Here is a 27,907-nt window from a genome sequence, read left to right as displayed (position 1 = left end):
AGGAACTATGGATGGAGGTTCGTGACATTGTACAGGAGACAGGAATCAAGACCATCCCCAAGAAAAAGAAATGCAAAAAACAAAATGGCTGTCTGAGGAGGCCATACAAAGAGCTGTGAAATGACAGGAAGCGAAAAGCAAAGGAGAAAAGGAAAGATATACCCATTTGAAGGCAGAGTTCCAAAGAATAGCAAAGAGAGATAAGAAAGCCTTCCTCAGCAATCAATGCAAACAAATAGAGGAAAACAATAGAATGGGAAAGACTAGAGATCTTTTCAAGAAAATTAGAGATACCAAGGGAACACTTCATGCAAAGATGGGCTAAATAAAGGACAGAAATGGTAGGGACCTAACAGAAGCAGAAGATATTAAGAAGAGGTGGCAAGAATACACAGAAGAACTGTACGAAAAGGTTCTTCATGACCCAATCACGATGCTGTGATCACTCACCTAGAGCCAGACATCCTGGAATGTGAAGTCAAGTGGGCCCTAGGAAGCATCACTACGAACAAAGCTAGTGGAGGTGATGGAGTTCCAATTGAGCTATTTCAAATCCTGAAAGATGATGCTGTGAAAGTGCTGCACTCAATATGCCAGCAAATCTGGAAAACTCAGCAGTGGCCACAGGACTGGAAAGGGTGAGTTTTCATTCCAATCTCAAAGAAGGCAATGCCAAAGAATGCTCAAACTACTGCACAATTGCACTCATCTCACATGCTAGTAAAGTAATGCTCAAAATTCTCCAAGCCAGGCTTCAGCAATACATGAACCATGAACTTCCAAATGTTCAAGCTGGTTTTAGAAAAGGCAGAGGAACCAGAGATCGAATTGCCAACATCCACTGGATCATTGAAAAAGCAAGAGAGTTCCAGAAAAACATCTATTTCTGCTTTATTGACTATGCCAAAGCCTTTGACTGTGTGGATCACAATAAACTGTGCAAAATTCTTCAACAGATGGGAATACCAGACCATCTGATCTGCCTCTTGAGAAACCTGTATGCAAGTCAGGAAGCAACAGTTAGAACTGAACATGGAACAACAGACTGGTTCCAAATAGGAAAAGGAGTACGTCAAGGCTGTATATTGTCACCCTGCTTATTTAACATAAATGCAGAGGACACCATGAGAAACACTGGGCTGGAAGAAGCATAAGCTGGAATCAAGATTGCCGGGAGAAATATCAACAACCTCATATATGCAGATGACACCACCCTTATGGCAGAAAGCGAAGAACTAAAGAGCCTCTTGATGAAAGCAAAAGAGGAGAGTGAAAAAGTTGGCTTAAAGCTCAATTTTCAGAAAACTAAGATCACGGCATCCAGTCCCATTACTTGATGCCAGATAGATGAGGAAACAGTGGAAACAGTAGCTGACTTTATTTTTCTGGGCTCCAAAATCACTGCAGATGGTGACTGCAGCCACAAAATTAAAAGACGCTTACTCCTTGGAAGGAAAGTTATGACCAACCTAGATAGCATATTAAAAAGCAGAGACATTACTTTGCCAACAAAGGTCCATGTAGTCAAGGCTATGGTTTTTCTAGTGGTCATGTATGGATGTGAGAGTTGGACTGTGAAGAAAGCTGAGCGCAAAGAGTCGGACACGACTGAGCGACTGAACTGAGCTATACATGGTCAAAGGCTTTGGCATAGTCAATAAAGCAGAAGTAGATGTTTTTCTGGTATTCTCTTGCTTTTTTGATGATCCAATGGATATTGGCAATTTGATCTCTGTTTCCTCTGCCTTTTCTAAATCCAGGTTGAACATCTGAAAGTTTATGGTTCACATACTGTTGAAGCCTGGCCTGGAGAATTTTGAACATTACTTTGTTAGCATGTGAGATGAGTGCAATTGTGTGGTAGTTTGACCATTCTTTGGCATTGCCTTTCTTTGAGATTGGAATGAAAACTGACCTTTACCAAAAAGAGTTACTGTATCATATTTTTATGTTCCTATAAGTATGGTTGAATCCATCCTCCAGGTTGTTTTAAAGTATGAGCTGAAGTGGCAAGATAAAAGTTGCATGCAGGATAAAATTAGAGAAAAATAAATGGTTGATTAAGCATCAGCGTTTATATGCACAACTGGGTCCATGATGAGTTTCTGTCTATAATGATTCTCGTACCCAAGAGAAAAAGAGAACAAACTGGCAGGGGTAAAGATAGAGTGCCTGCATGCTAAGTCACTTCACTAATGTGACCCCATGGACTGTAGCCCACCAGGCTCCTCTGTCCATGGGGATTCTCCAGGCAAGAATACTGGAGTGGGTTGCCATTCCCTCCTCCAGTGGATCTTGGTGAAATATAGAGACTGCCTCACAAATAGGCAGCTCGTTTTAGTTTAGACTGAGAATTTAAATAAGAAGAGTGAAGAGAGCTGTGGTTCAGGGTTGCTTTGCTTTGATTTCTCTGAGAGTCCACAGTTACAACTGCCAGGGAGGCTTTGTAATAATAAAAGGCCTGCTTCTAAAGGTGACCCATCTTTGCAGTATTGAGTAACTTTAGCACTACTCAATTTAGATTGATATGTCATCTGTCATACGTCATTAAGTTTCCTTTCCATTAATGTTGCTAAATATTTTAAATGCTTTTAATATCACTTATATGTGGAATATAAAAACATACAGCAAAATACAGCAAACTATATTCACATATAACAAAAAAGAAGCAGACTCACAGATATAGAGAACAAATGAGTGGTTACCATTGGTGGTGGGGAGCCATATAGCAACAGAGGAATTAGAGGTACAAACTAATAGGTCTAAAATAAGCTATAAGGACATATTGCACAGCATGGGGAATATAGCCAATATTTTATAATAATTATAAATGGAATATAACCTTAAAAACTGTGAATCACTATATTGTACACATGTAACAAATAATATCGTACATACAGCAACTATACTTTAAAATAAAATTAATTTAGATTACACCCATTTGGGAGTGGGCTTCTTTGGTCGGCATTTTTAAGAATAACTTTGGGCACTTTTAGGACTACCATGTTAGTCGTCACAGTTTCAAAGTATGTCCTTCAAGAAATTAACTAGAGGTGATGCCCATCAGACCCAAATATTTATTAGTCAGTGGCCCTCCCAACTTGTAAATGTTTATTAACCTTCTCAATCAAATTTTTCTTACTACACAGTGTAGAATAATAGTGCGTTGCTTGAGCAATGGGCTTGTTTTCATCCTACAGACACTGAAGGAATAACATCATTTTGTCCTTCTACATTAAATCCTAAAAGCTCAAAGCCAATTCCACGGCCCCCCTTCTGTGCACATTAAGGCAATCTCAACTATACAAAGTGCAAACTAGCTTCTTTCCATATTCATTATTTTTCCATCTTTCTCTTTTGCTCAGCTGGTTCACTTAGTTGTGTCACATCTTATTTCAAAAATTGGCTTAAATAACTTGGAGAGCCAAACAGAATATAAATAAATAAATTAGACTCCAGCATTGCAAGAACTTCCACAGAAGCAAAGTTCGTCCTTACGATGCTCACCTCCTCCTGGTTGATAAATATCATTCTCCAGAATAAAAGTGTCCCTCAGTGAAGACTTAGCCATCCCTCAAGGCTTCAGCATCATTTGTTCAGTAACACAAACTTGAAATCACCATTTGTTTCCATTAATAGCCCAAGTACACAAAATATTTCACTGCCTTCCTGCAGGCTAATCAGAAAGCTTTGTACCATCTGCTGCTTGTGACTATTCAATGCTGTGGAGCTTTCCAAGGACAGCCCTGGAGCCACAAATGTCTCCTTGCTTTCTGCCATTTCTAGCATCTGTAATTAGGAATGGACCAAACAAAAATAAACTAATACACAAATTCCCACAGAACAAGGCTCCCGTGAGGCAGCATTTACTGATGCCCTGCTCTTAGCTGTTCAGTGGTTCCTGTCTTACCAGGCTCTCCAAGGCATGTTTCATTATATTTGTACCCAAAAAGCAGGCTTGCTCTCAATTTTATTTGTGTGGCTTTCTGTTGTCAATCAAGCAATATCTTTAAAAGGGTCTGTGCTCTTAGTTTAATCTTATTCATTAAAGAGCATTTCAACCTGGATGATCAAACTTCAACAGGAGGAGGTAGGTGCGAGGATGATTTCAGGAGAACAAATCAGTGCATCCTTTTAAAGGAGCACCTTCAGATCAGCTGTCTCCCAGCAGTGGACAACTGCCAACCGTGACTTTTGCTCAGGCCAGGAAGGAACAATTGTCAGTGGTGACGCAGGAGGCCAAGCAGGCTGAGTGGACAAGTGACTCACATCCATTTGCGCACCAGCTCGCTTTCAGTTTGCTCATTAGCATCAGTGCTGGGGGCTAATGGATACTTGGGAGGAAGTCATTTTTCTCTGCAAATGTCTGGTGGAAAATGGAAACAAAAACCCAGTGAGTGCTCTGTTCCTGACAAAGCTTTCCAAGGCTGATAGGGATTGTGTTTGGGGAGGGCCAGTTACAAGGTTCACCTGTGAATTTTGTGTTCTTAGGACGGTCTTCCTCCTGAACTAGGCTTTGAATCACAAAAAAAATCGCATGAAAAATAATCAAAGCTATCAAAGAGGGTGCATTTATCTCAGTTTTCTGTTTGTTTTGCTTAAAATTATCAGAGGGAAATTTGTAACTGCTGGGCCTTCATTTTGTATTCCAGCACCCAGTGGTGTACTCATAAATACTGACAATTTCTCTGGGGCAAAAGAAAAGGCCCTGATTTCCACTGTTTCCTGATCTCCATGGTGTGAATACACTCACCATGGCCAATTTCAAGCTACAACATCAGTCATTAAATGTAGAATGGAAAAAATTGCAGTCAGCAGTCTTGTGAGCTGTAAGATCCAACACCTCTGCCCCTCTAAATGCAAATGGGGATTCATCTGCATGTAGAATAAAAGATAATTATCCTTTTCTACAGAGGTACCCCAAAAATCAAACTATGATTCTCTTTGTCTAAAGGAGATAGACAGATAAATAGAGATATACAGAGAGATACATATAAAACAGAAACTTTTTCAAGTTATGTATATGCATATCGGGCTTCTCTGGTGGCTCAGTGGTAAAAGAATCCACCTGCCAATGCAGGAGACTTGGAGATGCAAGTTTGACTCCTGGCTGGGAAATGGCAACCCACTCCAGTATTCTTGCCTGGAGAATCCCATGGACAGAGGAGCCCGGCGGGCTACAGTTCAGAGCGTCGCAAAGAGTCAGACATGATTGAGCAGCTGAGAGCACACATATATGTATACATCTATAGGTATAGAACTTGAAAATGTTTCTATTTTTTTATTCTCATTCTTGACACATTCAGCTCTCTTGGGTCCCTCTAGTTGCCCTACAAGTAATACTTTAAAGGTTATAGAAACGGTCAATTCACTGAACATAAAAACTGAGGTGTCCTCTGATATTAGGAAGGTTTTTTAAAATGTTTCTCTGCACAATAAGACTTATCATGGGGAAAAAAACCACTGACACACTAACCATAGGAAGTAATTTACTGCCTGTCATTCCAAGTTTTTCTTCAATTTTTGGTTTTGAATCCAAATATTTAAGCTTTCGGGTGGTAATTATTTTCATGCAAAATATAACAGTTGCTGTTGTTGTTTAGTCGCTAAATCATGTCCGATTCTTTGTGACCCTGTGGACCACAGTGTACCAGGCCATTATTTCTCAGAATTTGCTCAGAATTTGCTGTCCATTTTTCTCAGAATTTGCTCCCTGTCCATTATTTCTCAGAATTTGCTCAGACTCATGTTCATTGAGTCAGTGATGCTATCCAACCATCTCATCCTCTGTTGAAGAGATGATATAATTCTGGGGTATATCCCTGTGTTTCTAGAAACAGAAGCTCTATGTCTTTATTTGCCTTTGGAAATGAAATGAAAATACTGCTACTTAAATAAAATCTAACACCTGATCAATTTGATACCATGGCTGTGAATCTATAGTGCATAAACAAGTTGAGTTGTAGGTGACGTACTATCAACATATTCTATGTTAAAATTCTAGAAGGCAGAGGATTTTAAGATATAAGACAACTAACAAGATTCTGAATCAGTCTGACTGTATGTTCCTCAAAGCCTAGGGCAGTGGCTTAGGGTTTGGGACCTGGAGCCAGACTACCTGGTCTAAATGCCGATTCTCTTGCTTACTAGTTCTGTGATTGTAGGCAAGTTTCTTATCCTTTCTGTGCCTGTTTCCTCCACTGTTAAGTGGTGATCATGATAAAATTTAATTCATCGGGCCATAATAAGAATTAAATCTGTCAATATCTTTAATAAAAAGGCATTTTATAAATACCACATTGTGTTTTCTAAATAAACATAAGGAAGAATCTTCAAGGACTACAAAAAAAAAAACAACACATGGAGATCTAATCTAAATCTTTCAAGGGAGCTGATTTGTAGAATGCAGCTTAGTCTAACAAATTACATGAACACTCAGTATTGCTCCCATCCTTCTAACTATGCAAATTAATGCTAATGCCACACTCTGGGTTGCATGTTTTTAACAGTCTAGATGAAAGAAGTTCCCTCTCTCTTTCAATCAACCTGGAGGAATGTCTTCAATGTGAACATTCGGGCAGTCTGCAGGGTACCATTCTGATGATCACAAAGACACTTACAGAACCTTGAAACATTCCCATCTCTGCAGTGTGTAAGGGCAGTGGTGGGGGGTAGGGGAGGGCATGGATAAGGCTCTAAGGAGTTCTGTGGTATTGCTAGTCATATCTGGAAGGGTCCTCAAAGTATTTCATGGAGCAATGATTCACAGTTCCTGTCAAATATCAGAGTCGTTGAGTTGGATTTAAGTCAATCATTCTTTCTACTCCATGAACCAACCCTAGGTGATGATAACAAAGTACTTCCGCATTAGTATTGGCCTGAATGCACTGAAAGAGATAGGCTGTGCCTTCTAGGTGTCTGACCTTCTAATTCTTATCTGCCCTCTTTTGTCTCCTCCTAACTGCCTCATATTGCTGACCTCCCCCTAAGTTTCAAATCTTCAAATCAACCAAACAAAATAGACTTTGCCTATGTTCACAGCAATCTATTCACTATGGAACTGAGGAGGACCCTGTGCCAAGGAGCTTTTCTGTTCAGCCCCCATAAACTTCCTTGAGCTCCAAAGGGAAGGTTCAAACAACTGCTAATCAGGGAAGAGAGGGAATGGAAAGACAAGGGAGGAACAGCCAAGAAACAATAATGCAGCCTTGAGGCAGTGTCCTGGTTTCATCTCAAGGGATACACAGAACAATATCTTTAGCTTTTCATAGAACTAAAACTCAACAGATGGAAGATGTCAGCACTCTTCATACCAGAGAAGACAACCTGAGGCCATAATTAATGGAACTAGAGAAGCTCATCAAGAGACTACTTGAGGCCAGATTAAAGGAGTACAGTCCCTGCAAACACCCTAATCTTGTCAGCAACCCCACCCTTGAACTACTGCTATGAAACTCTTCATCACATCTTCTCAGGTTGGGACACACAGTTTTCCAGAGCAAGAGCCATATGTGTCCCACTTTGCCTGGCAAAGCACTGAAGCAGTTCTTTTCTACCTTACCCAAAACTCTGTCTCTGAAATTTGATTCGGCACGGGTGCTCAGAGGCTGAGTTTTCAGCATCAACTACAATTGCTAACATTTTTTAAACGTGTGTTGTGTGTGTGTGTGCACTCAGTCATATCTGGCTCTTTTATATATCCTTCCAGATAACACATTTTCAAAGGACACTTGTGGAAATATATTATTACAATCATTTTAACCAAGAGCATATCAGATATGTGGCAGACTAACAAAAGGACTAGGGGAAATTATTTTGGATAAGGAGGCATTTCCAAAGAAAATATGTTCTCCAATTTCCTCTGAAACTGCACTACACAAGGGGTCACTCATTGTAACTGACAGGATTTTCTCCCATATTAAGACTCCGCAAAGTATTAAACATTTCCCCAAGTTAATTTGATTGTATTGTTCATTTAAACTTTTCACATTTGTAAATAATACATATTTTTGTAATCTATTTGCTTCTTTTTATTTTTAATATTTAACAGATTCAATGAAAATGAGATAGGTACCTGATTCTTGAACCACATTGGCTAACAAAACAGAACTGATGCAAAATAGCTGGGAAACAGACGTTTCTTACGATTTTTAGACATATAGATTTTCAATGTAGAGTAATTAAATCACTCAAGTTCTATTTTCATGATCACTGCAAACAGTCACTTCAGCGTAAAATAGTAATAACCACAAAATTGGAGTGGCCATTCTTTGAGTGCCCAATATGTATTCTGTATCTCACACAATATGTATTCTGTATTGCACATGTGTTGTTTCATATAACTTCACAACCAAAGGAAGTTAAGTTTTCCTGGTTGCAGGCATCAATGTTGCCTATACATTTTCTATTCCCACCTTGTTTCTGACTAGCCAAACTCAGATTTTATCCAGGATGTCAATATGTCCAGAAAAGCTATAATGGCCTAGATTCCCTCATAGCTGAGGATAACTTTGTGTCACAGTTCTGGCCAGTGAAGCAGAAATGGAAGACTCTTGTGTTGTGAGGTTTGTTTTCCCCATGAAAATTCACCTGAAATGCCCTTTTTGGGTTCCACCCTTCCCCTCTTCTTGCCTAAAATGTGGGTGCTCCAGTGCAGTCCTAAAGATGAAAACCACACACTAAGGATGGCAGAGCAGACACATAGAAACAGCCTAGGACAATAATTACGTGAAAGAGCAGATGCACTAACTCTAGACTGGCTATTTCCAGACACCTTGATAAGTGAGAAAAATAAACCCATTGTTTGTTCAGGCCATTTTAGTCATATTCCTGTTACATGTAGCCAAACACAAACACATCTCTATCCCCTTTTTACCCATAAAAAATACAAGCTTGGAGAGTTCTGGTCCAACATGGCAACCTCAGAGGATGCTGAATGCACCTCCTCCCACAGACACACGGAATCTACAGCTACACATGGAAAAATCCTCTCTGAAAGAATTCCCTCTGATGACTCCTGCACATTGGGTGAACAAGAAAAAACCCACATGGAAATGGGTAGGAAAGGCTGAGACACATGCTTGCCATAAACCCCACTCCTGGCATAGCAACATACAATTGAGAGGGAACCCACAGTTCCCAGTGTCTCCCTGAGGAGTGAAGGATTTGGACCCAACATCTAGCATCCCAGTTTTTAAGACTTCCACCTCAAGGACTGGAGCCCAAAACGCCTAGCTCTGATAGCCCACAGGACCTGCATCCATAAGACTCAGAAGATGACAGCAAACAAACAGCTCTTAACAGATTGTAGAGGATTTATCACAGCTATCACCCTGAGGCTCTGCACAGAGGGAACAGAAAAAAAAAATGCCCACCTCCCAATCTTTCCCTGAAAATAGTCTGTTCATTTATGTTAAAAGCTGCTGCTTGAAGATGAGGCTTCTAGAGCACACATTTAGGAGCTGATTGCCATCCTTCTTGGAGACCAGAGCCTGGGGAGGCCAGCAGAAGCCATCTCTGTGATCTGTCTGCCCCATCCCATGTCACTGGTTTCTCCCTAAAAGGAGTTTGTGCACAGGTCTGGTGCCCCAACTTTTGCTCCTGCCACCCAGAAGATGCGCCTTTGATCACATGACCCTGGTGACCAATGGGACTTGTGTTTCCAAGTCCCACAGGACTGCAGCAAACAAAGAATAAGTTCTTAACTGGCTACCTCCCCCAGGGCTCAGTACAGAGGGTGAAAACAGAAACTCCCCAAACCTAGGTCTTCCTTTAAAAATATCTACTTGCATGCTTTTAAAGCTGTTGCCTAAAGGTCCAGTTTCCAATCAGCCTTCAACTAGGTGTTGACTGAAATCCTTCCCTTTGGGATAATGACAGTCTTGACATACCCTCAAGTACTGGGACCCACTAGGAACAAAGAAGGTGGTTTGGACAATCACAAAGGTGTGAGAGACAAGCAAAAACTAAGGTCAGTTTGAAAGATAAAGTTCATATTCTATACAAGACCTCTCCATCAAAACTGGGAGGGGTGGCTGTTTCATCAAAGGCATAGAAACCAACAAAAGAGAATAAAAGAAAATGAAGAAACAGGAATATGTTCCAAACAAAAGAACAAGATAAAACCCCAGAAATAGACCTTAATGAAATAGAAATTAATAATTTACCTAATAAGGAGCTCAAAATCATGAGAATGCTCACTAAGGTCAGTAGAACAATGCATAAACAAAGTGAGAATTTCAACAAAGACATAGAAAATGTAAGAAAGTACAAAGCAGAAAACACAGAACTGGAGAAAAGAACTAAAGAATTCCAAAGAGGCATTCAACAGCAGACTAGATTAAGCAGAGAAAGGATCTGCAAACTCGAAGACAGGGCAGTGGAATGCATTCAATCAGAGGAGCAAAAAGAAAAATCAATGAAAAAAAAAAATTACACGTCTGAAAACAGTAAGCAGCAAAGTCAGTCACGGAGCTCTAAGATTTGCACTCAGCTTTCTTTGATGCAAAGCCTGAATTCTTTCCATTCTTCCATTCTGCTCTGACAGACATACAGGCATTCCACATTAGCTCTGGAAAAGACCTTAGGGAGGATACAATCAAAATCATCCTTTTAATCATAAGGAAACTGAGGTCTAAAACAGTTGAGTGATCTGTCTTCTAAAGTGCGATCAAAAATGAAATAGAACAACTCAGTATATCATCACTGAATATACTCAGAAGTCATTGAGATAAAACAGATGGAAAGTTAACTTGAAGCCAAATAAATGTTCAGGAAAAAGTCAGTGAGATTAAGAATCCTGAAGAACACTAAAAAAAATAAAATTCAAGTTCATTACAACAGATTATATTGGCACTGGTAAGGTGTGGTGTTGCAAGAAGCAGATATTTTGGTATCACAGAGGAGGATCTGAGGATTTCCAGGAAACAAAGAAAGCTGTAACTGAGGAGCACAGCCTCTGAATGACCCAGGTTGGGTCTTGCCAGGAAGGCCCTGTTATTAATTTCACTTGTATGCTCTTACATAGGCAAAGCCAAACAAAAATTAGTTTCTTAAAAATTCAGCATTTATGATATATCTTTTGAATATGTTCATAATCCAAGGCCCTTTCTTGTTTCACAGTCATATCACCATACATATCCTGTGTATACCTGTGGATGATTCATGTTGATGTTTGGCAGAAACCAACAAAATTCTGTAAAGCAATTATCCTTCAATTAAAAAATAAATTAATTAAAAAAACAATCAGTTACAGTATACTTATTCACCACCCTTTTTGATAAGAAGTGAAAAATCAGATACTGTAAAAGATTTTTTTTTAAAAAAAAAGTCAGATCATTATCGTTTTGTTTAATTTTTCAAGACTGTGAGCTAAAGTACAATTCTTTGTTATATTTGCACATCTATACGTCACATAAAAATTTAATAAGCCATCTACTCTCATGTAAAATAAATTATCATTGATGTAATTTATTAAGCTTTAAAATAATTTATTAGTAATTGTTTAGAAAAGTGCATTTGAACTTAAAATCTCTAATCTAATATTAGAAAGGAAGTGATCATGGCATATTCTAAAGGAATCTTGTCTCAAAATATTGAAAGAAATCTTTTCATATAAATGTTTGAATGTTTATTTTAGAAAGCATTTACTATTGAGAAAATAACCAGGTGAATGTCAGTGCAAATACTATTTAAATATAAAAAATTACATTCAATTCATAGACTCACAGATTCAGGAATATTTTACTTTCAAGAAAGTAGCATAAAGTATAAGGAAAAGGCAATAACAAACTTTTAAAAACTCTTTAAATATTGATGCAAGGAAAAATATGCTATGGTAGACATTTATCATTTTGGATTACCCAGATATCCTCCTATCTGAGGGAATCTCAAACAGACTAAAGGAGCAAAAGAAGGTAAAATATTCCCTTTTTCAACTCCTTAGGTTTGACAAGTCAGACACTCAAACTTAATACTTTATTTTGCTCTAAGTGACTCACAGACTTGACACTGTCTTCATTATTTGTAGTGCCTGATGTTGAATTCAAAACATTGTGCCATGATGCTGAGTTTCTCTAGGGAGACAGGTCCAGAGGCTTCAGTGAGTGGTTATTAATGATGGTACTAGTATTGGCATCAGAGACAGGTTACTCCTACATCTTTAATTGATTTGTGTCCATTGGTTCCTGCCATTTTCCAAGTCTAGCTCCCATCAATTTTGTGAACTATTCAACAAATATTATTTTCCTATTTCAAAAATGCTCATGCACTTTCAACTGTCCTGGTCAAGACTAAGTACTTGACCATGAGCTATCTGCTAAGTTGCTTCTGTCATTTCTGACTCTTTGCAACCCTATGGACTGTATCCTGCCAGGCTCCTCTGTCCATGGGGATAGTCCAGGAAAGAATACTGGAGTAGGTTGCTGTGCCCTCCTCCAGAGGATCTTCCTGACCCAGAGATCAAATGGCATCTCTCATGTATCCTGCATTGGCAAGCAGTTTCTTTACCACTAGTGCTACCATAAAACCCTATAATCCAAATCGTGCCGGATTAGGCAAAAACCTTTGGATGCAGTGAAAGAGGTTATAAGCAAAAAATGATGATGATTGGGGTGGCCAAGGCAGTGGACTGTGGTAAATACTTGTCATTTTGGAAGTCCAGCAAGCAACACCCTTTCTTTCTGGTGTCAATCCCAAAACAAAAGGGAATCAGAGCCTCAGCTCCCAATAGTGAAGCCAGAGAGCCGACTTTCAGATTCCAGACAACCAGTACTTAGGCTCAACCATTCAAATACTGCCAGCTAGGACTTGGAACATGGAAGTCATGACCCCAAGCCTCAAAAAAAGTCATAGCTTACTGATTATGAGTTTGGCAGAGCAGCAAGTATCCAGGATGAGCAGAGTTGAGTCATGGCAGCTGCTCTTCTATTCAAAAGCACAAGTGGTGGTGCCCTGAATGTCGCTGTGGAATGAGGATAAGTTCTACTGGCCTCCCTTGGTGTCTGCTCTTTTTCTAAGCTTGGTACTCCTGTGTCCTGTTGCTTTCATGAGTTACCCAAATTTCTTACAACAAAATTTCTCTCCATCTATTTAGATGGCTATTTCCATTGCTTGCAATCCTTTTCCTTTACTTCTCATCAGATCACTGACCCATTAGTGAGTTTCTTGCTCATTCTTTTCCATCCACCCAGAGTGTTCTTCTCTCTCTTTATCTTCTGATTAGTGTTTATTCATTCTCTACTCTTAGCTCAATGTTTACGTCTTAGGAAGATTTCTTGATATACTCAGACTAGGTCAAATCTATCTATTTGTATATTAACTAATAACCCTAAATCCTCTTAAACACCGAGCTTAATTATTCTTTCATTTAACAATATCCAACATATACCAAACACTAGTCTGGTCTACAAAATCATTAAAGTGTACTGGTCTACATAATAATTAATATCTCAGCTTCCATATATCACATATTCTAGAGAGTGATTGGCCATCAGTAAGGAAACAAATTTCATCTAGGAATAAATGATGTAAAGACATTGTAAAAGGAGATGAGATTAAGAATGAACAGATCTTTATTTGGTATATGACTATGCATTTATTGTCATTATTGACAATGCATTAATTGTCAAAGTCAATACTGCTTTATTGACTATGCCAAAGCCTTTGACTGTGTGGATCACAACAAACTGTGGAAAATTCTAAAAGAGATGGGAATACCAGACCACCTGACCTGCCTCTTGAGAAGTCTGTATGCAGGTCAGGAAGCAACAGTTAGAACTGGACATGGAACAATAGACTGGTTCCAAATAGGAAAAGGAGTACATCAACGCTGTATATTGTCACCCTGCTTATTTAACTTATATGCAGAGTACATCATGAGAAATGCTGGGCTGGAAGAAACACAAGCTGGAATCAAGATTGCCGGGAGAAATATCAATAACCTCAGATATGCAGATGACACCACCCTTATGGCAGAAAGTGAAGAAGAACTAAAGAGCCTCTTGATGAAAGTGAAAGAGGAGAGTGAAAAAGCTGGCTTAAAGCTCAACATTCAGAAAACTAAGATCATGGCATCCGGTCCCATCACTTCATGCCAGATAGATGGGCAAACAGTGGAAACAGTGGGTGACTTTATTTTTCTGGGCCCAAAAATCACTGCAGATGGTGATTGCAGCCATGAAATTAAAAGACACTTACTCCTTGGAAGGAAAGTTATGACCAACCTAGACAACATATTAAAAAGCAGAGACGTTACTTTGCCAACAAAGGTCCGTCTAGTCAAGGCTATGGTTTTTCCAGTGGTCATGTATGGATGTGAGAGTTGGACTGTGAAGAAAGCTGAGTGTCGAAGAATTGATGCTTTTGAACTGTGGTGTTGGAGAAGACTCTTGAGACTCTCTTGGACTGCAAGGAGATCCAACCAGTCCATCCTAAAGGAGATCAGCCCTGGGTGTTCATTGGAAGGACTGATGTTGAAGCTGAAACTCTAATACTTTGGCCACCTGATGTGAAGAGCTGACTCATTTGAAAATACCTTGATGCTAGGAAAGATTGAGGGCAGGAGGAGAAGGGGACGACAGAGGATGAGATGGTTGGATAGCATCATCAACTCAATGGACATGGGTTTGGGTGGACTTCGGGAGTTGGTGATGGACAGGGAGGCCTGGTGTGGTGCGGTTCATGAGGTCACAAAGAATCAGACACGACTGAGCAACTGAACTGAACTGATGCATATACCATGAGCACATACATGCTCATCTTAGAAGTGACTTTTGAACTGAGACATGAAGAGTGGAAAGAAATAAAAGAAGTTCTAAGGGAATAATATTTCAGGAAAGGGAAATAAAATATACAAAGACCATGAGGCAGGCATGGATCTGGCAAGTTGAAGGATCTCAAAGAAACTAATGTGAATGGAATGTAGTGAACAAGGAGGCCAGTTTGAGATAAAATCAGATAGAGAGAATGTAGAATATCACTGCCCAACAGAAATATAATGGGAGCCAAAAATTCCAGTTATATTTGTAATTTTAAATGTTTCAGCAGTTATGTTTTAAAAGACGTGAAAAGAATCAGGTGGAATTCATATTAATACTATATTTCCACTATAATTCCAAGATATTATCCTTTCAGTCTGTAACCATTGTTCAAAAATTATTGATAACATATTTTAAATTCTTATTTTGTTACCAAGATTTAAATCTGTGGTAGATTTTCTATAAACAACACATCTTGTTTTGGAGTAGCCTTATTCCAAGTGCTCACTAGCCATCTATGGCTAGTAGCTACCATACTGGACAGCACAGGAGATCAAATTGGCCTTCTAAGTCATTGGAAGCTTTGGAATTTAGTCTAAATAGAATGAGAACCCATTGGATGGTTTTTCCATAGGAGGATAATGCAACTTATGGATTTTTTTTTTCTAAAATTCAAACATAATTAAAACAATATGATAGAATGCATTTTGGTATGGTATATGAACCTAACTTTTTTTGGTTCAAAATATAGTCAGTGCTAGTGTACCATTTATTTGGAATAATAGAGTATATGAAGACACCCACCAATTCTCACCACCCCCACCACTGCTATTCTGAGCCAATCCCCATCATCAAATCTTATTAAATATCTGAATCAGAGACCTTCCTCCCTGCTCTATTACTCCCTGCAGTCTATTCCCAGCTCAGAAGTCAGACTGAACTTATTAAAACCTAAACCAGATCTGAAAACCTTCAATGCCTCCCCCTCTTCCTTCATACCTGCCTTGGCTTTGTGTTACATTCATGACTCCATCAGATACATGTTACCTGCTTGCTCACTCTTCTTTGGCCTCTCTATCCTTCCTGGTGTTCTGCAAACCCACCAGGCATCCTCATGCTCAGGACTTTGCCCTTTTCTCTTCCCTGAAAAATATGACTCTTGCCCTCACTGCCTTCTCTTCTTGGCTCAAATGTCACATTTTCCATGAAGCCTTACCAACTCCCTTGTTAAAAACTGCACCCATATGTCCTACCACTTCCTATATCACCACCTGCTTTGTTTTTCTCCATTCTTTTATTATCATCTGACATCTTACCTTTTTTTTCATTGTTTTTGATTTATTTTTAGACTTTTTCCTCATAAGAATAGAAGCTCAATGAAGCAATGAATTTTTTGTAGGTCTTTTTTAAACTCTACATTCTCAGTGCCTAAAAAACTGCCTGGCACATAAATGTACTCAATAAGTATTTGTGTAATAAATTATGATGTGACCAGTGTCTATCATCCCACTACATTCTAAGCTTCCATGAGGAAAGGATCATAGCCTCTTTGTTTCACAATTCTATCTCTAGAGACTAGTGTCCAATAAATATGTACTGATTTTGTAAAAATGTAATAAGCAAGTATTAAACAAACAAAACAGTAACTCTTCTATATTATTTAATATTATCAAAAATAATCGCCACTCCAGGTTCGATGCATGAGACAGAGTGCTCAGGGCTGGTGCACTGGGATGACCCAGAGGGATGGGATGGGGAGGGAGGTGGGAGGGGGGTTTGGGATGGGGAACACATGTACACCCTTGGCTGATTCATGTCAATGTATGGCAAAAACCACTACAATATTGTAAAGTAATTAGCCTCCAATTAAAATAAATTAATTAATTAAAAAAATAAAGTGCTCAAAGAAAGAAAACCTGCAACCAAGGACATTCTACCTGGTGGAGTTATCATTCAGGATTGAAAGAGACTTAGAGTTTTCCACACAAGCAAAAACTAAGAGTTCATCATCACTAAAATGGCCTTATAAGAAATATTAAAGGCTTTTTTTTTTAATAAAAAAGAAAAGGCCAAAATAAGAAATCCTAAAATAAATAAAGAAAAATATCTCACTGTATCCAGTCTTGATGGCAGGGGCGGGGCAAGAGAAAACTAAACTCTGCTCTGTAAATATGCTCTTTTTTCTGAGCTTTGTGATAATTTCTGGAGTAAAAGTAACTGGATTGCTTAAAATGTATATCTTTGTCAGTGTTTATAGCAAAACAGATGTTTCTTTTTGGAAAAGGACAAGCAGAATTAAAAAATCATTATGTATGTTCTAAGTGCATTGAAGATGTGAGAACCTGACTGCTTAAGTATATTACATTCTAAAAGTTATTTCTTCTTAGATTAAAAAGTATAATACAGAATAGTTTCTAGGGCATCCTACCTAGTATATAATTTTCTAAATTTGCAAGCTTGATATATTAAAATCTAAAGCATACATTTCCATTAGTGATTATGGCAGCCTAGGGTCTTGACTCCCTTTAGACTAGGTTTAGGGTGTGAACCTCTAATTAGTGAACCTCTCAATACTGAAATGAGAGAATAGAGAAGAGATCATACTAGATAATCCAGCACAGGCTTCTCGAGTAACAAATGGATGGGTGGATAATCAAGCATATATTAAGCATCTGTGTCCACTGTAAGAGTATCTCATTATATTTGGACTTTTAATAATACTATAAAACCAGAATTACTTGTACATGATATGTGAGAGCTTCATTTTGGAATGACTTATTGTGTTGTATTTTTTAAAAATTATGTTGCAAGCATGAGTTTATTTAATTTCAGATAATTGTATCCGAAAATTTTAACAGATCACAACATGATGAATGCAGTTGTAACCTTTATAATCTAAGATAACTTTTCTTTAAATGATAAAAAATGGGAAAATGTCTCTTCAATTTTTAATTCTCCCCCACTTTATAGCTTGTATTGACTTTCCTTTGAATCACACAAAATATTAAATAATAAACTACAGAGCTGAAAAACAAAACAAAACAAAACAAAAATAATAATTCTTCAATGATAGGTGGACAAAATGACTAAAAACGTGTTGTAAATAGGAATTAAATCAGCTTTCAGTTATGGCACCTCAAAGATGTTGTTGTTCAGCCACTAAGTTGTGTCCTACTCTTTGCAATCCCATGGGCTGCAGCATGCCAGGCTTCCCTGTCCTTCACCATCTCCCAGAGTTTACTCAAACTCATGTCCATTGAGTCCATAATGCTATCTAACCACCTTATCCTCTGCCTCCCTCTTCTCTTTTTTGCCTTCAATCTTTCTCAGTATCACTGTCTTTCCAATGAGTTGGCTCTTCCCATCAGGTGGCCAAAGTATTGGAGCTTCAGCTTCAGTGTCAGTCCTTCCAATGCATACTCAGGATTGATTTCCTTTAGAATTGACTGGTTTGATCTTGTTGTCCAAGGTGCTCTCAAGAGTCTTTTCCAGTATCAAAATTCAAAAGCATCAAGTCTTCAGCATTCAACCTTCTTTATGGTCCAACTTTCACATCCATACATGACTACTAGAAAAACCATAGCTTTGACTATACAGACCTTTGTCAGCAAAGTCCCATCTCTTCAAGAATTTTTCACAGTTTGTTGTGATCCACACAGTCAAAGGCTTTTGCATAGTCAATGAAGCAGAAGTAGATGTTTTTCTGGAATTCCTTTGCTTTCTCCATGTTTCAACAAATGTTCAGCAATTTGATCTCTGGTTCCTCTGCCTTTTCTAAAATCCAATTTGTATATCCGGAAATTCTCAGTTCACATACTGCTGAAGCCTAGCTTGAAGGATTTTGAGCGTAACCTTCTAGCATGAGAAATTAGTGCAATTGTTAAGTAATTAGAACATTCTTTGGCATTGCCTTTCTTAGGCACTGGAATGAAAACTGACCTTTTCCAGTCCTGTGGCCACTACTGAGTTTTCTAAATTTGCTGGCATATTGATTGCAGCACTTTAACAGCATCATCTTTTAGGATTTGAAATAGCTCGGCTCGAATTCCATCACCTCCACTAGATTTGTTCATAGTGATGCTTCCTAAGGTCCATTGGATTTCACATTCCAGGATGTCTGGCTCTAGGTGAATGATCACACCATCGTGGTTATCTGGGTCATTAAGATCTTTTTGTATAGTTCTGTTTATTCTTGCCACCTCTTCTTAATATCTTCTGCCTCTGTTATATCCTTATCATTTCTGTCCTTTATCATGCCCATCCTTGCATGAGTTGTTCCCTTCCTGTTTCCAATTTTCTTCAAGAGAGCTAAATATAGAGTTCCAGACAATAGCAAAGAGAGATAAGGCCCTTCTTCAATGAACAATGCAAAGACATAGAAGAAAACAATATAGGTTGGGAAAGACTAGAGATCTCTTCAAGAATACTGGAGATATCAAGGGAACCTCAAAGATAGTGGTGGTTAATTTATGTGGACTATGTATTATTTTGGCTGCAAAGGGAAAAAAAAAAGAGTCTGAAAAATATTAACCTGAGTTTCCCTTATTTTCGTCCAATTACAACAGCTCTACTTCAAGTATGTGAAAGTGAATCTACTATCATTGATTAACATTACTCACCTCTGATGAAAAGAATTTAAGAAACAGGAAGATGTGCACACTCTAAGTAAAAATGCTCTAATAGCTGACTATTAACCATTCCAATCTAGACACATTATATTTTTCTTTGTGAAACTGAAGCTATCAGCATGGTTCCTATTCCATTTTCACCTAAATCTGTTCTCTCTCCTAATGTTTTATTTTTTAAAATTCAGTTAAAGCAATTTTATAAAGTGGATTGAAATCTGTATATGATTCATGGCATTTTGTCAAATAAGGACTTTTTCAGAAGAACTGAAAACAATCAAAGGTTTAATGACGACTTGCCCAGCTTCTCTGCCAGTATCAATAGGATATACTTGTTGGGCAATTTCTTCCAAGTGTAAAGAAGGATTTGCTTTTTTCCATTCACATTGCACTTTGCTTTCAGCTAATAGTATGCATTAGCAAGGAGGTAGGCTGAGGTCAAGGGTGCAGCATGACCAAATAAACTGGCCCACACAGGCACTGAACCCATAAATGTGACTTAATTCAACTGAATTAAGCAACCACAGTTCATTAAAGATCTAAACTGCTCTGTCACTCACATATGTCTGACCTACACATCAATCCACATGTTGTCTTGCACCATTGAAATACTTGGTTTTGGGATAAGCTTAATTAACAGTCAACACCAGCAAAGATCCATAAAAAACCATGTCACATAGTTTTCCCTTACTATTCTATGCAGTGGAACAAGAATATATACATATTTTTTTTTAAATGCTACTTTCCCAAATGGACCATTTCATGAGTGATAGAAACATCACAATAAACACAAGTTGTAAGATGATCTAATCAGATCTTGAAGCAGAGTGAAATAGAGAAGCAAACAGGGTTTCAGAGGTTGAGGGTTCAACTCTGGTTCTGCCTCTTCCTACTGTGTGATCTTTGGGCAACTTGGTCTCTCCTGGCTATAATTTCCTTATCTAACAAAATGGAGTAATGATATCACCATGAGAATTGAAAGGACTGATGAATATTAAGTGCTTGGCATACAGTAACCAGTCAATGCATTTTGTTATTATAGACATTTACTCTGGTAGCTTTTTCAAAAACAGATTCAATAAATCAAGGATGGAGGAAGGGGAATTAGAAAAGGGTTGTTGTAAGAATTCTGGTCTCAAGACAGATTTGAGAGATGCTGAATGGACAGAATTGATCACTGTCTGACATGTGGCAGCAGGGAGTGGTGGAAACAGTGAAATTCAAGGAAAGGGTGACAAAGAAAGAAGAGGCTGAAAAAGCTTTCCTAAAGAGGATATTCTACAGAGTTCTGGAAGAGAAAGGTAATACAGCCAGCAAAAGGAACATGAAGTATTGTCTTTATGCTAAAATCCAGTCTTTCCAGATTCAGCTCTGAATCCTTGGGAGCTAGATTCATCATAAGAGATATATATAAATCTGTAAGAACTCCAAGCTATTTTTGTAAATGAATTAAATACTATTCCTTTCATATAATTTGCCATTATTTTTCTAATTCATGTCAATGCTGTTGTGGTTAATTAATGATCATTTCTTACAGAGATTTTTTTTAAGTAAATTTTATCCTTATTTATACTTTTTAATTGTCAAATATGTCATATTTTGGTTAATGGGCCCAGAATATAATCCTCTTATTTTCTCTAAGAAGAGTCCTTATCATAAATATAATGGTAACTATGTATAGCCAGTTCTTGGGAACCACTTCTCAGTCTCAGAATTTTTTTCTGATTAATTGATATTTAATAAATACAATCATAAAGGAATCAAAAGGGACACCATGAAATATTCTGCTATATCCAAACAATGTCATTTTTGCTTCATAATTGTTTCTATTTGAATCTATTATGTGACTATTCCCAGAAATATTTGTACATAGCTAGACATAATTCTGCAGTGCTTAATTCCCTCTTAAAATCTCAACTCAACACAAAGGGTTTCCAACAAATATTTGAGAGGCAATCCCTCCAGTTAATTGCAATAGAATACATATCTGTCTGTGAAAGGACTTAGATTGATGAGTTAAGAGGACACTAACATTAATCTAGAAACAGAGGGAAATGCGAAATAGAGAGATGAGTTACAAACACTGCCTTCCTGCCATTTTGACACACCCAAGACATTAGTCACTGGATCTGCGTTTTCAGTTAGGTTGTACACAAATAAGAAAAGCTAGTATTATCCACGTTAGTAAGGATATGAGGAAATAATTGCTACCAGCTCAACTTTCACCACCAACCTACTTCGCAGCCTATTTAATAGCTCTCTAGAAAAGGAAACGAGTACAAAAAAATACTCAACAATTATTCAAACAGGATGACATTTCTACTTACTTTATTCATTTTGTTCTCAGGGCACAGAACAAGCATATTCTTATTCTAAACTCAATTAGAGTGTGAATTTCCCTTTCTTGCCCACTCCATCACCACCACCACCACCACCACCACCACCACATACACATATAAACACAGAGACAACACACATATAGGACAAACAGACACTTTATATTTAGAAATATTTTGGTGAAATTTGATATTTGGGAAAAAATGTTTACTACATGCTATGGATTGTCAGCTCTACAGCTGTGCTTTTGAAAACCAAGGGCAACAGCTGTGGACTTTTGTTTTGGGTGAAAATAGCAGAGGTGAATTTGCAATAAGGTACACTACACCACCAGAGATGTAAGAGGCCTCAAATTTAGCAGGAAAGTTAAAGGACTAAGAGTCAGGAGACCAAGCTTAAATCCAGCTCCATCACAACTGCAGCCTAAGCTGAGGTCAGTCACCTTGGAACCCTGGACCTCTGATTCCTGGCACAAAATGGAAGACTCAGCCTGGATGGTATCTAGTCTCTTGCAGTCACTGAGTTCATTGCTTCTCTGAGGTGCCTGTCTCACACATTTTGTATTTTGCCAACAAGAGACAGCCAGGCTCAGCACCATCCTGTTCCTAAGAGAATCCCTAGGCCTCACCCAAAATACACAAGTTTAAATCATTTCCACATTTGTCTTTTTGCCTTTTCATACAGTTTATGGGGTCCTTGAGGCAAAATCAATCCAAAGAAATAGAGAAAAACAATAGAATGGGAAAGACTAGAAATCTCTTCAAGAAAATTGGAGATACCAAGGAAATATTTCATGCAAAGATGGGCACAATAAAGGATAGAAACAGTAAGGACCTAACATAAGCAGAAGAGATTAAGAAGAGGTAGCCAGAATACGTAGAAGAACTATACAAAAAATGTTTTAATGACCCAGATAACCATGATGGTGTGGTCACTCACCTAGAGTCAGACATTGTGGAGTGTGAAGTCAAGTGGACCTTAGGAAGTATTGCTACAAACAAAGCTAGTGGAGGTGATGAAATTCCATCTGAGCTATTTCAAATCCTAAAAGATGATGCTGCAAAAGTGCTGCACTCAATATGCCATCAAATTTGGAAAACTCAGCAATGGCCACAGCACTGGAAAAGGTCCATTTTCGTTCCAGTCCCAAAGAAAAGCAATGCCAAAGAATGTTCGAACACCAAACAACTGCGGTTGTTTCACATACTAGCAAGGTAATGCTCAAAATCCTTCAAGCTAGGCTTTAGACGTACATGAATCAAGAAATTCCAGATGTACAATTTGATTTTAGAAAAGGCAGAGGAACCAGAGAACAAATCTCCAACATCTGCTGGATCACAGAGAAAGCAAAAGAATTCCAGAAATGCATCTACTTCTGCTTTATTGAGTACACTAAAGCCTTTGACTATGTAGATCACAACAAACTGTGGAAAATCTTAAAGAAATGAGAATACCAGACCACCTTACCTGGCCCCTAAGAAATCTGTATGCAGGTCAAGAAGCAACAGTTGGACCCAGACATGGAAAAAATGGACTGGTTCAAAATTAGGAAAGAAGTGTGTCAAGGTGTACATTGTCAGCTTGTTTAACTTATATGCAAAGTACATCATATGAAATGCCTGGCTAGATGAATCACAAGCTGGAATCAAGATTTCTGGGAGAAATAGCAACAACATCAGATATGCAGATGATACCACTCTAAAGAAAAAAAGAAACGAGAAACTAAAGAGCCTCTTGATGAAGGTGAAGGAGGAGAGTGAAAGCACTGGCTTAAAACTCAAAATTCAGAAAACTTAAGGTCATGGCATCCAATCCCATCACTTCATGGCAAATAGATGGGGGAAAAGTGGAAACAGTTACAGATTTTATTTTCTTGGGCTCCAAAATCACTTCAGTTGGTAACTGCAGCCACAAATTAAAAGACATTTGCTCCTTGGAGGAAAGCTATAACAAACCTAGATAGTATATTAAAAAGCAGAGACATCACTTTGCTGACAAAGGACCATGTAGTCAAAGCTATGTTTTTTCCAGTAGTCATGTATGGATGTGAGAGCTGGACCATAAAGAAGGCTGAGCACCAAAGAATTGATGCTTTCAAATTGTGGTGCTGGAGGAGACTCATGAAATTCTCCTTGGACAGCAAGGAGATCAAACCAGTCAATTCTAATGGAAATCAACCCTGAATATTCATTGGAAGGACTGATGCTGAAGCTGAAGCTCCAATCCTTCGGCCACTTGATATGAAGAGTTGACAATAACAAAAAGACTCTGATGCTGGGGAAGATTGAGGGCAGGAGGAGAAGGGGTTGAAAGAGGATGAGATGGTTGAATGGCATCACCGACTCAATGGACATGAGTTTGGGCAAACTCTGGGAAATGATGAAGGACAGGGAAGCCCAGCATGCTGCAGTCCATTGAGTCACAAAGAGTTGGCACGACTTACCAACAACATTTGTGTTACCCTGTGATGAGAACCTAAGTCTATTTTGCCAAAGAAGGATGTATGAGAAATACATATGAAAATGTGAGTAGAATGAAGTTAGAATGAGATTAGAGTGAAGTAGAATGACGTATAGATCATGCCAAGACTTCCATTGACTCAATAGAAACAGTGAAATACCTGAAATACATAGGGAAGAGGAAACTGGAATAAATGACCCATTCTGTTCAAAGAGTTAGGGGTTACAACAGAGCAATAATTACCAAATGTGCTCCACAAGACATTAAAAGTGTTCCTGTTAGAAAGAGAGGGTGTGGTTATTATGATCAAATTCGTTTGGGAGTGGATGGATTAAATGAGTTAAGCAGATTATTTTTGCTCTAGAACCTCTGAGAATGTGGTATGAAGTCTTTCCCAAACTGTCAATGGAACATTTCTTTCCCAGAGAATCTCACAGTATCACTCTGAAAGAAAGATGCTTTAGCATATACTAAGATAGATTAGGGAAAATAAAATACATTGACAAAAGCCTGTCAATTTGCTTTCTGATATTCACTAATGTATTGACATATCATCTTTTAGAGATGCATCCAAATTTGATGTCTACTTGAAATTTTACCCAGCCAGGAATAAAATCATTTGTTTCAGACTGACATTTGTCAAATGTCTGAATGGTTCTCAGAATCCCTGCTATTATATTCCAATACAAATATGGTATGTGTACCTTTTAAAAGTGGGCTTTGATATTTATGGACTGAAGAGCCAAAGAGAATTGGGAGAAAAATGATTTTTAAAGTGATCTATGTTCGTCTTCCATGGAATTTTTTCCATCTTTTGAAAAAGGAGCTCCTTGGCCAATTCTGGCTTCTCTCCGGAAACTACAAGCCAGGGTAAACCAGGAGCCTGCTATAACACTTCATTCTTATGCATCATTTAAAAGGCATGCATGCCTCGTGTGATTCCAATAACACCAGGAATCAGAGAGTGAGGGTTATGTTAGGACCCCATAAATAATGCTTCATCTAGCCTTATAGGTTCCATTAACAAAGAAACCTTGCAGAAGAGAGACGTTACATTTTAGAACAAGCCATCTTACTTTATGAATACATTGAAGAAGTCTTCAAGCCTACAGGCATAAATCTTTGTGGTTGAAAGTCTATAAAACAACAATCTTACTTAAAAACATTGAGATGGATATTTTTTACAGTAATGATGGCTGAGAGGGCTGTCCGTGACCCATACGTGTACGAAGTATTGTATTAACATATACACGAGAGTCCTCTCTAAGAATCAAACTAAAGGAAAAACCTCAAAGTTGGCACGATCAAGAGATTTTAGGAGGGTAATTGGGTAAGGGTATCAGTTTTAGCTAAACAACATTCGCCTGTGTCTGGTAGGGCACTACAGGGTGCTAGTGGGAAGTATTACATGGGCTATTAAAACCTCTCCTTGGATGAAACACAAAGAGAAAAAGAACTGAGCACACATGCTTGGTTCAAGGCTGATGTGCCAGAATCAAATGACAGAGGTAACTAGGAGGACAGCACAATGTCAGTCTCTCATACCTCCATCTCCCTAGAGCTTGCAGACTTGTATCCAAGTTCCAAAGTGTGGACGCATCCACAGAAGAACAAGTGAAAACAAGAACATCTGGCACAGATGGGCCACTCTCAAGCAACGGCAGCCTCAGGGCCAGTCTCACCCCCACAGTGGGAGACACTGGTGGTGGATGCTTGACAGATTCATGAAGAAACTCAGCAATAGATACTGGCAGCCTAGAGGCAGGCTCTATGGCTCCTAGAATCATCTCCATAGGGTGACATTGGCAGCAAAGTTGCTGTTGTTAATACCACAAGGCAGTGAGCATCCTCTAGAGAATCAGGGTAAGAGAGAAAGAAAATAGAACAGAGGATGCCACTAGGTGGTTAAAAGGATCAATTTGCTGATGGTATATGACGTACATCTTAAGAATGCTACAACTATTTAATAGACGTATAAGGGTGGTCTAGAGTTCTCATATAGGGAATAGAAGCAGAGCCAGAGAAATTCCATTGGCAACAATCATAATATTCTATTTTTATCTTAATGCAAGTATGGCCTGAGAATCAAGAATTACATAAGGAAAGATTGCATAATATTGAAGCTGCTTGTATTGGAATGGAGTCCTGGCTGACTATGGTCATCTTTGTAAACAACGGAAAATCTCATTTAATTGAATTGGCTTAAACTTGGTCCATTGTGTGAGGTTGTGAATTTGATAACCTTTTAAGGTCATCTCCCTAACCATTACAAAGGTTCTAATGAATACTACATTTTTTTCATCTTATTCCCAAAGATTAGAGCACTTTGGTACAGTCCTAGTTAAGTTTTATTATTTCCAAACTATAGATTGTAGAGTATTTTAAAAAGCCATATGATCATCTACTTGAGTGTTTTTAATAGCAACAAGTAATTTTTATAAAGGTAGCTCATATTTTTATAGGTATTTTCAAAGTTCCTCTGTCTGATGTTATCCTATAAGAAGAGGTAAGATATTTGGCAGGTAAAGAAACTAATGTGTTGAACTGGCCAAGGATGATCAATTATTCAGTGATAAAGCTGGGTCTAGAACTGACACCTCTGGACTACTAAGCCAAGCCAACTCACTGAATCACACGAGACCACCTTTCTTCTGGTACCGTCTCTCAATCTTTGCATCACTTCAACAAGTTCAAATGTTATCCCTGCCCTCTCCTCCAAAACACCTAAAACAATGGGCTTATCTAAGCTACATTTAGCCAAGAAATGCCAGGCAGTTATATTTCCCTGGGGTTTTACATTCTTTTCAAGGAAAAGATACTGTTTGACTTTGAGTTTTCAAACTTTGCTTTATTAGTATTTTTCATGAAAAGAATGCCAACATTATTTATTTCTGTTCTGGCTGTTCTTACAAAACACTGAATGGAGTGTTCTCAAGCCATACGCTGTTCTTTCCATGAGTTGCACAACCCAGCTACCCCGCCAAAAGACAGACAAGGTATCAACCATAAAGTTTTAGTTACTCTGCGATTTTATGCCTCCAGCATAAGGAATGACTACATTCTAATAAAAAGTAATTCACTACAGCATAGAAAGAAACAACAGAGGGAAAAAGACTCTCGCAATAATTATAAAGTTTGTTTATTTCTTGAGGAAGCAAATATTAAACTTATTTCTGTTGATCAGTCACACAAACCCCTGCGTGCGTGCACACACACACTTATTCAATTTACTATCTCATAAAAATAATCTCGTTAGTCTCAGTCAGGGGAACCTTTGTATGACTTGTTTTTTGAAGATCAACTCAAATAACTAAATCTAATCTAATTCTACTTAGAGTAAAAAAATGATAAGTGTGATGAAGATGTCCACTATGCCAGGATATCTGGAAATTCCCAAGTTTATGTTATATTTTGTTGGTGTAAGATTTTATACATCCCCAACACAAAAGAAGCTACACAGACATTAGTTATAATTATTTTCTCTTTAAAAATGAAATACTTCCTTTTTCTCATATCCTTCAGCAGATGAATAAAATGATTCATATTAAACTCACATTAGCTTTGCATTATCACAGATTTTTCTTCTTTTTTTGGCTTCTTCACTTCCGTGGTGGCTGAGCTTTAATATAACTTTATTAAATTCAAGGAACAGTTTGGGAAATTAGATCTTATATACCAAGGAGCCTTCATATTGAACTCACCCAAAGAATTCAAGAAATGACAATCCTA

This window comes from Giraffa tippelskirchi, chromosome 9 (genome assembly GCF_054371585.1).
Source record: "Giraffa tippelskirchi isolate mGirTip1 chromosome 9, T2T-mGirTip1v1.2.pri, whole genome shotgun sequence".
NCBI classification, from domain to species: Eukaryota; Metazoa; Chordata; class Mammalia; order Artiodactyla; family Giraffidae; genus Giraffa; species Giraffa tippelskirchi.
This window is presented reverse-complemented; position numbering follows the sequence as displayed.